General features: G+C 66.2%; 1 protein-coding gene across 2 annotated transcripts in view; it reads left to right on the top strand.

Moving 5' to 3' along the window:
- Nucleotides 1-2,107: 2,107 nt before the first annotated feature.
- The window catches only part of gtf2h2 (general transcription factor IIH, polypeptide 2), an 86,398-nt gene continuing 78,205 nt past the window's right edge, over nt 2,108-10,300 (top strand). For both annotated transcript variants that reach the window (XM_072516158.1, XM_072516157.1), the window contains exon 1: nt 2,108-2,200. The gene's annotated coding sequence lies outside the window, so the exon portion shown is untranslated. The remainder of the gene's footprint in view (nt 2,201-10,300) is intronic.

Raw genomic sequence — 10,300 nt, 5'->3', positions numbered from 1 at the left:
ATCCAATGCTCCTCCTGCTCAGCCAACACCTTCTCCAACTTCTGGATCGCCCGATCCAGGGCATCCAACCTGAGCTCCAGCCGCTCAATCAACGCTTTTATCAGGTCCAAGCAGTCCCGTTTCTGCGTAGCAAAGCCCTCCTGGATGACTTGCATCAGCTGCTCCATGGGTCGACAAGCCAGAGGTTCACCCCTGCGCCATGCTGTCCCCTGTTGCAACTACAGCCCAACCCTTCTCTGTCTTCTTATTTCTGCCCTTACGAACACTTCTAGTTCTTTTCTCCATGCACCGAAGTAGGAATTCAGTGGAGAATTGCCACTGACATCTGTTCTACAATTCAATTCCGTTAAAAAATCAGGTCCAAAAGTCCGACCAGAGCGGGAGCCACCAAATGTGTGACTTACTCCTTCATAGCCGCCACCGGAAGTTTCGGCAATTTTAACGTAGCCAATCCACCTACACTGCATATAATAATAATAGCGTATTGTCAAGCCAGCTGTTTAGCCCACTGTCCTAAATCAGCACATCTTTGGGTTGTGGGGGCGAAACCCATGCAAACACGGGGAGAATGTGCAAACTCCACACGGACAGTGACCCAGAACCGGGATCAAACCTGGGACCTCGGTGCCGTGAGGCAGCAGTGCTATCCACTGCACCACCGTGCTGCCCTGAAAAGTACTTTTTGACCCAGCTGCACACCTGGAGATACCTGAACCCATCAGAGTCAGTAAGCCCATATTCTTCTTTCAGTTCCCCCAAAGCTAGCAAACCAACCATCTAAAATTAAATCTCCCATTTTCTCTAAACCTTTATCCCTCCATTCCCTAAATTTCACATCTGACCTAGCAGGTGTGAATAACTGGTTCGCACAGATGGGGGTCAGCCTAGAGGCAGTCCTCAAGTTAAAATGTTGGCAGAGTTGATCCAAATCTTTAACGGGGCGACTACAACTGTGTTGGACGAGTACCACCGGTAATGGAGCTGTTATCAACGCTGCTAGGCTTGCTCCCCTTACAGTCTCTGCTTCCACCAGGAATCAAAGCTCATCCGAAACTCCGAACCACTCAAGCACTTTTTCAGTATTAGCTGCCCAATAATAGTATTTGTGATAAAAGTTTGGCAAGGGCGAACCCCCACATCGTCTCTCCGTCGGAGCAATGTCCTCCTGACCCTCGGACTCCGACCCGCACAAATAAAACCAGTCACCAGTCGGTCAATCTCTCTGAAAAAAGTCTGGGCAAGAATATCGGAAGGCACTGGAATAAAAATAAAAATTTTGGCAAGATGTTCATCTTAACCGATTGCACTCGGCCCGCCAGGGTAATGGGAGACCATCACATCTTTGCAAGTCCGCATTGACCTTTGCTACCAAATTCGTATAATTAAACCTCCAGTTTTCCACAGTCCCTTGCTATATAGACACCTCAATACCAAAAATGACTTCCAGCTAGTCAGAACAGCACTCCCCTAAGGCCCCCCTCTGCCTCGGCACCCCAACCACAAAGTATTCACTCTTTGTTTTATATATATAAAAATTCAGAGTACCCAAATTTTTTTTCCCAATTAAGGAGCAATTTGGCACGGCCAATTCACCTACCCTGCACATCTTTGGGTTTGTGGGGGTGAGGCCCACGCAGACACCAGGAGAATGTGCATACTCCACACGGACAGTGACCCAGGTGCGGGATGGAACCCAGGTCCTCGGCACCATGAGGCAGCAGTGCTAACCACTGCACCACCGTGCTGCCCACATAGAATAATTTAGCCATGTATAAATCAGATGCACAATTTATATTAGAATAAAAATTACTGCAGAAACTATTCAATATCATCCTTTTACTTCACTTAACTCAATGTTTATTATTTCTCACTCATACATTTGTCATGTTCTAAATAGAAGTTCAACATTTCAGACCCATATATTTCCTATAGTGGGTAAATAATGATTATTTAATAACGCATTAAGACATTTCCATGCTAACAGGTGTTATTTGAGAGTTGCAGGTGACACCAGTCCTATCGCTCCCTCTGGCTGCTCTTGCGCACATCTCAATGTCTCCCCGCCTGTAGGCGGAACCTTTGGTTTGTTCCTTAGCGTGAGTGCGGATGTGTTTGTGTGTCACACTGACAGCTGCTGCTTGGTGTCACGTTAACATTGGCTCGGGGGATGCGAGGAGCCGGACAGTTAAACGCAACCAAGGTGAGCGGAGGCGGGAGATTTTAGTGGGGACGAGGGATATGGCTGAGACTGTGGGGTTGAGGCTTTGGCTGGGGTTGGGATGTGGGGATGGGGACTATGGGCTGCGGGGTTGGGGACGGGGGCTATGGGCTGCGGGGTTGGGGACGGGGACTATGGGCTGCGGGGTTGGGGACGGGGACTATGGGCTGCGGGGTTGGGGACGGGGGCTATGGGCTGCGGGGATGGGGACGGGGACTATGGGCTGCGGGGTGTAGGGTTGGGGGCTGCGGGGTTGGGGACGGGGGCTGCGGGGTTGGGGATGGGGACTATTGGCTGTGGGGTTGGGGACTGTGGGCTGCGGGGATGGGGATGGGGACTATGGGCTGCGGGGTTGGGGATCAGGGCTATGGGCTGCGGGGTTGGGGATGGGGGCTATGGGCTCGGGACCGGGGCTATGGGCTGAGGGGTTGGGGTCGGGGGCTGCAGGGTTGGGGACCGGGGCTATGGGTTGGGGATGGGGGCTATGGGCTGCAGGGTTGGGGACGGGGGCTATGGGCTGCAGGGTTGGGGACGAGGGCTATGGGCTGCGCGGTTGGGGATTGGGGCCATGGGCTGCGGGGTTGGGGATCGGGGCTATGGGCTGCGGACGGGGGTTATTGGCTGCGCATTGGGGACGGGGGCTATGGGCTGCTATGTAGGGGCCGGGGGCTATGGGCTGCGGGGTTGGGGCCGGGGGCTGCGGGGTTGGGGACGGGGGTCATGGGCTGCGGGGTTGGGGACGTGGGCCATGGGCTGCAGGGTTGGGGACGGGGGCCATTGGCTGCGGGGTTGGGGACGGGGGCTATGGGCTGCGGGGTTGGGGACGGGAGTTATGGGGTCTGGGGTTGGGGACGGGGGCTGTGGAGTTGGGGGCGGGGGCTGCGGGGTTAGGGACGGGGGTTGGGGATGGGGACTATGGGCTGCGGGGATGGGGACTATGGGCTGCGGGGTTGGGGATGGGGACTATGGGCTGCGGGGTTGGGGACGGGGACTGTGGGCTGCGGGGTGTAGGGTTGGGGGCTTCGGGGTTGGGGACGGGGGCTGCCGGGTTGGGGTCGGGGGCTATGGGCTGCGGAGTTGGGGACGGGGACTGTGGGTTGCGGGGTATAGGGTTGGGGTCGGGGGCTGTGCAGTTGGGGACGGGGACTATGGGCTGTGGAGTTGAGGACGGGGAGTATGGGTTGCGGGGTGTAGAGTTGGGGTTGGGGCGGGGACTATGGGCTGCGGGGTTGGGGGCGGGGGCAATGGGCTGCGGGGTTGGGGGCGGGGACTATGGGCTGCGGGGTTGGGGATTGGGGACTATGGGCTGCGGGGTTGGGGATGGGGGCTATGTGCTGCGGTGTTGGGGGCGGGGGCTGTGGGGTTGGGGATGGGGGCGATGGACTGCGTGGTGAAGGACGAGGTCTGTGGGGTTGGGGATGGGGACTATGGGCTGCGGGGTTGGGGCGGGGGCTGCGGGGTTGGGGATGGGGTCGATGGGCTACGGGGTTGGGGACGGGGGCTATGGGCTGCGGGGTTGGGGACGGGGGCTATGGGCTGCGGGGTTGGGGGCGGGGACTATGGGCTGCGGGGTTGGGGATTGGGGCTGCGGGGTTGGGGACGGGGGTCATGGGCTGCGGGGTTGGGGACGTGGGCCATGGGCTGCAGGGTTGGGGACGGGGGCCATTGGCTGCGGGGTTGGGGACGGGGGCTATGGGCTGCGGGGTTGGGGACGGGAGTTATGGGGTCTGGGGTTGGGGACGGGGGTTGTGGGCTGCGGGGTGGGGGACGGGGGCTATGGGCTGCAGGGTTGGTGACGGGGGCTATGGGCTGCGGGGTTGGGGATGGGGGCTATGGGCTGACGAGTTGGGGACGGGGGCTATGGGCTGCGGGGTTGGAGACGGGAGCTAGGGGCTGCGGGGTTGTGGACGGGGGCTATGGGCTGCGGGGTTGGGGACGGGGGCTATGGGCTGCAGGGTTGGTGACGGGGGCTATGGGCTGCGGGGTTGGGGATGGGGGCTATGGGCTGCGGGGTGGGGGACGGGGGCTATGGGCTGCAGGGTTGGTGACGGGGGCTATGGGCTGCGGGGTTGGGGATGGGGGCTATGGGCTGAGGAGTTGGGGACGGGGGCTATGGGCTGCGGGGTTGGAGACGGGAGCTAGGGGCTGCGGGGTTGTGGACGGGGGCTATGGGCTGCGGGGTTGGGGACGGGGGCTGTGGGCTGCGGGGTTGGGGCGGGGGCTGCGGAGTTGGGGATGGGGTCGATGGGCTACGGGGTTTGGGACGGGGGCTATGGGCTGCGGGGTTGGGGAGCGAGGCTATGGGCTGCGGGGTTGTGGATGGTGGCTATGGGCTGGGGACCGGGGCTGCGGGGTTGGGGACAGGGGCGTTGGGTTGTGGATGGGGGCTATGTGCTGCGTGGTTGGGGACGGGGGCAATGGGCTGCGGGGTTGGGGACGGGGGCTATGGGCTGCGGGGTTGGGGACGGGGGCAATGGGCTGCGGGGTTGGGGATGGGGGCAATGGGCTGCGGGGTTGAGGACGGGCTGCGGGGTTGGGGACGGGGGCTATGGGCTGTGGACGGGGGCTATAGGCTGCGGGGTTGGGGACGGGGGCTATGGGCTGCGTTGTTGGGGCCGGGGGCTATGGGGTTGGGGATGGGGGCTTTGGGGTATGGGGCTATGGGCTTTGGGGACGGGGGCTGCGGGGTTGGGGTCGGGGGCTATGGGCTGCGGGGTTGGGGACGGGGGCTGCGGGGTTGGGGTCGGGGGCTGTGGGGTTGGGGACGGGGGCTGTGGAGTTGGGGGCGGGGGCTGCGGGGTTAGGGACGGGGGTTGGGGATGGGGACTATGGGCTGCGGGGATGGGGACTATGGGCTGCGGGGTTGGGGATGGGGACTATGGGCTGCGGGGTTGGGGACGGGGACTGTGGGCTGCGGGGTGTAGGGTTGGGGGCTTCGGGGTTGGGGACGGGGGCTGCCGGGTTGGGGTCGGGGGCTATGGGCTGCGGAGTTGGGGACGGGGACTGTGGGTTGCGGGGTATAGGGTTGGGGTCGGGGGCTGTGCAGTTGGGGACGGGGACTATGGGCTGTGGAGTTGAGGACGGGGAGTATGGGTTGCGGGGTGTAGAGTTGGGGTTGGGGCGGGGACTATGGGCTGCGGGGTTGGGGGCGGGGGCAATGGGCTGCGGGGTTGGGGGCGGGGGCAATGGGCTGCGGGGTTGGGGGCGGGGACTATGGGCTGCGGGGTTGGGGATTGGGGACTATGGGCTGCGGGGTTGGGGATGGGGGCTATGTGCTGCGGTGTTGGGGGCGGGGGCTGTGGGGTTGGGGATGGGGGCGATGGACTGCGTGGTGAAGGACGAGGTCTGTGGGGTTGGGGATGGGGACTATGGGCTGCGGGGTTGGGGCGGGGGCTGCGGGGTTGGGGATGGGGTCGATGGGCTACGGGGTTGGGGACGGGGGCTATGGGCTGCGGGGTTGGGGACGGGGGCTATGGGCTGCGGGGTTGGGGGCGGGGACTATGGGCTGCGGGGTTGGGGATTGGGGACTATGGGCTGCGGGGTTGGGGACGGGGGCTATGTGCTGCGGTGTTGGGGACGGGGGCAATGGGCTGCGGGGTTGGGGGCGGGGACTATGGGCTGCGGGGTTGGGGATTGGGGACTATGGGCTGCGGGGTTGGGGATGGGGGCTATGTGCTGCGGTGTTGGGGGCGGGGGCTGTGGGGTTGGGGATGGGGGCGATGGACTGCGTGGTGAAGGACGAGGTCTGTGGGGTTGGGGATGGGGTCTATGGGCTGCGGGGTTGGGGATGGGGTCGATGGGCTACGGGGTTGGGGACGGGGGCTATGGGCTGCGGGGTTGGGGACGGGGGCTATGGGCTGCGGACGGGGGCTATTGGCTGCGGGGTTGGGGACGGGGGCTATGGGCTGCGTTGTTGGGGCCGGGGGCTGTGGGGTTGGGGATGGGGGCTGCGGGGTCGGGGGCTATGGGCTTTGGGGACGGGGGCTGCGGGGTTGGGGTCGGGGGCTATGGGCTGCGGGATTGGAGACGGGGGCTGCGGGGTTGGGGTCGGGGGCTGTGGGGTTGGGGACGGGGGCTGTGGGGTTGGGGACTGGGACTATGGGCTGTGGAGTTGAGGACGGGGAGTATGGGTTGCGGGGTGTAGAGTTGGGGTTGGGGCGGGGACTATGGGCTGCGGGGTTGGGGGCGGGGGCAATGGGCTGCGGGGTTGGGGGCGGGGACTATGGGCTGCGGGGTTGGGGATTGGGGACTATGGGCTGCGGGGTTGGGGATGGGGGCTATGTGCTGCGGTGTTGGGGTCGATGGGCTACGGGGTTGGGGACGGGGGCTATGGGCTGCGGGGTTGGGGACGGGGGCTATGGGCTGCGGGGTTGGGGGCGGGGACTATGGGCTGCGGGGTTGGGGATTGGGGCTGCGGGGTTGGGGACGGGGGTCATGGGCTGCGGGGTTGGGGACGTGGGCCATGGGCTGCAGGGTTGGGGACGGGGGCCATTGGCTGCGGGGTTGGGGACGGGGGCTATGGGCTGCGGGGTTGGGGACGGGAGTTATGGGGTCTGGGGTTGGGGACGGGGGTTGTGGGCTGCGGGGTGGGGGACGGGGGCTATGGGCTGCAGGGTTGGTGACGGGGGCTATGGGCTGCGGGGTTGGGGATGGGGGCTATGGGCTGAGGAGTTGGGGACGGGGGCTATGGGCTGCGGGGTTGGAGACGGGAGCTAGGGGCTGCGGGGTTGTGGACGGGGGCTATGGGCTGCGGGGTTGGGGACGGGGGCTGTGGGCTGCGGGGTTGGGGCGGGGGCTGCGGAGTTGGGGATGGGGTCGATGGGCTACGGGGTTTGGGACGGGGGCTATGGGCTGCGGGGTTGGGGAGCGAGGCTATGGGCTGCGGGGTTGTGGATGGTGGCTATGGGCTGGGGACCGGGGCTGCGGGGTTGGGGACAGGGGCGTTGGGTTGTGGATGGGGGCTATGTGCTGCGTGGTTGGGGACGGGGGCAATGGGCTGCGGGGTTGGGGACGGGGGCTATGGGCTGCGGGGTTGGGGACGGGGGCAATGGGCTGCGGGGTTGGGGATGGGGGCAATGGGCTGCGGGGTTGAGGACGGGCTGCGGGGTTGGGGACGGGGGCTATGGGCTGCGGACGGGGGCTATAGGCTGCGGGGTTGGGGACGGGGGCTATGGGCTGCGTTGTTGGGGCCGGGGGCTATGGGGTTGGGGATGGGGGCTTTGGGGTCGGGGGCTATGGGCTTTGGGGACAGGGGCTGCGGGGTTGGGGTCGGGGGCTATGGGCTGCGGGGTTGGGGACGGGGGCTGCGGGGTTGGGGTCGGGGGCTGTGGGGTTGGGGACGGGGGCTGTGGAGTTGGGGGCGGGGGCTGCGGGGTTAGGGACGGGGGTTGGGGATGGGGACTATGGGCTGCGGGGATGGGGACTATGGGCTGCGGGGTTGGGGATGGGGACTATGGGCTGCGGGGTTGGGGACGGGGACTGTGGGCTGCGGGGTGTAGGGTTGGGGGCTTCGGGGTTGGGGACGGGGGCTGCCGGGTTGGGGTCGGGGGCTATGGGCTGCGGAGTTGGGGACGGGGACTGTGGGTTGCGGGGTATAGGGTTGGGGTCGGGGGCTGTGCAGTTGGGGACGGGGACTATGGGCTGTGGAGTTGAGGACGGGGAGTATGGGTTGCGGGGTGTAGAGTTGGGGTTGGGGCGGGGACTATGGGCTGCGGGGTTGGGGGCGGGGGCAATGGGCTGCGGGGTTGGGGGCGGGGACTATGGGCTGCGGGGTTGGGGATTGGGGACTATGGGCTGCGGGGTTGGGGATGGGGGCTATGTGCTGCGGTGTTGGGGGCGGGGGCTGTGGGGTTGGGGATGGGGGCGATGGACTGCGTGGTGAAGGACGAGGTCTGTGGGGTTGGGGATGGGGACTATGGGCTGCGGGGTTGGGGCGGGGGCTGCGGGGTTGGGGATGGGGTCGATGGGCTACGGGGTTGGGGACGGGGGCTATGGGCTGCGGGGTTGGGGACGGGGGCTATGGGCTGCGGGGTTGGGGGCGGGGACTATGGGCTGCGGGGTTGGGGATTGGGGACTATGGGCTGCGGGGTTGGGGACGGGGGCTATGTGCTGCGGTGTTGGGGACGGGGGCAATGGGTTGCGGGGTTGGGGGCGGGGACTATGGGCTGCGGGGTTGGGGATTGGGGACTATGGGCTGCGGGGTTGGGGATGGGGGCTATGTGCTGCGGTGTTGGGGGCGGGGGCTGTGGGGTTGGGGATGGGGGCGATGGACTGCGTGGTGAAGGACGAGGTCTGTGGGGTTGGGGATGGGGTCTATGGGCTGCGGGGTTGGGGATGGGGTCGATGGGCTACGGGGTTGGGGACGGGGGCTATGGGCTGCGGGGTTGGGGACGGGGGCTATGGGCTGCGGACGGGGGCTATAGGCTGCGGGGTTGGGGACGGGGGCTATGGGCTGCGTTGTTGGGGCCGGGGGCTGTGGGGTTAGGGATGGGGGCTGCGGGGTCGGGGGCTATGGGCTTTGGGGACGGGGGCTGCGGGGTTGGGGTCGGGGGCTATGGGCTGCGGGATTGGAGACGGGGGCTGCGGGGTTGGGGTCGGGGGCTGTGGGGTTGGGGACGGGGGCTGTGGGGTTGGGGGCGGGGGCTGTGGGGTTGGGGGCGGGGGCTGCGGGGTTAGGGACGGGGGTTGGGGATGGGGACTATGGGCTGCGGGGATGGGGACTATGGGCTGCGGGGTTGGGGATGGGGACTATGGGCTGCGGGGTTGGGGACGGGGACTGTGGGCTGCGGGGTGTAGGGTTGGGGGCTTCGGGGTTGGGGACGGGGGCTGCCGGGTTAGGGTCGGGGGCCTATGGGCTGCGGGGTTGGGGACGGGGACTGTGGGTTGCGGGGTATAGGGTTGGGGTCGGGGGCTGTGCAGTTGGGGACGGGGACTATGGGCTGTGGAGTTGAGGACGGGGAGTATGGGTTGCGGGGTGTAGAGTTGGGGTTGGGGCGGGGACTATGGGCTGCGGGGTTGGGGGCGGGGGCTGCGGAGTTGGGGACGGGGGCAATGGGCTGCGGGGTTCGGGGCGGGGACTATGGGCTGCGGGGTTGGGGATTGGGGACTATGGGCTGCGGGGTTGGGGACGGGGGCTATGTGCTGCGGTGTTGGGGGCGGGGGCTGTGGGGTTGGGGATGGGGGCGATGGACTGCGTGGTGAAGGACGAGGTCTGTGGGGTTGGGGATGGGGACTATGGGCTGCGGGGTTGGGGCGGGGGCTGCGGGGTTGGGGATGGGGTCGATGGGCTACGGGGTTGGGGACGGGGGCTATGGGCTGCGGGGTTGGGGAGCGGGGCTATGGGCTGCGGGGTTGTGGATGGGGACTATGGGCTGCGGGGTTGGGGATGGGGGCTATGTGCTGCGGTGTTGGGGGCTGTGGGGTTGGGGATGGGGGCGATGGACTGCGTGGTGAAGGACGAGGTCTGTGGGGTTGGGGATGGGGACTATGGGCTGCGGGGTTGGGGCGGGGGCTGCGGGGTTGGGGATGGGGTCGATGGGCTACGGGGTTGGGGACGGGGGCTATGGGCTGCGGGGCTGGGGACGGGGGCTATGGGCTGCGGGGTTGGGGAGCGGGGCTATGGGCTGCGGGGTTGTGGATGGGGACTATGGGCTGCGGGGTTGGGGGCGGGGGCTGCGGAGTTGGGGACGGGGGCTATGGGCTGCGAGGTTAGGGATGGGGGCTGTGGGGATGGAGGCTATGGGCTGCGGGGCTGGGGACGGGGGCTGCGGGGTTGGGGACGGGGGCGATGGGCTGCCGGGTTGGGGACAGGGGCTATGGGATGCGGTGTTGGGGACGGGGGCGATGGGCTGCGGGGTTGGGGACGGGGGCTATGGCTGCGGCGTTCGGGATGTAGGCTATGGTCTGCGGGGCTGGGGACGGGGGCTACGGGCTGCGGGGTTGGGGTCGGGGGCGATGGGCTGCGGGGTTGGGGACGGGGGCTATGGGATGCGGTGTTGGGGACGGGGGCGATGGGCTGCGGGGTTAGGGACGGGGGCTATTGGCTGCGGGGTAGGGGACGGGGGCTATGGGCTGCGGGGTTGT

This window comes from Scyliorhinus torazame, chromosome 9 (genome assembly GCF_047496885.1).
Source record: "Scyliorhinus torazame isolate Kashiwa2021f chromosome 9, sScyTor2.1, whole genome shotgun sequence".
Lineage (NCBI taxonomy): Eukaryota > Metazoa > Chordata > Chondrichthyes > Carcharhiniformes > Scyliorhinidae > Scyliorhinus > Scyliorhinus torazame.
Note: the sequence above shows the minus strand (reverse complement) of the source record. Positions and strands in the feature narration are given on the sequence as shown.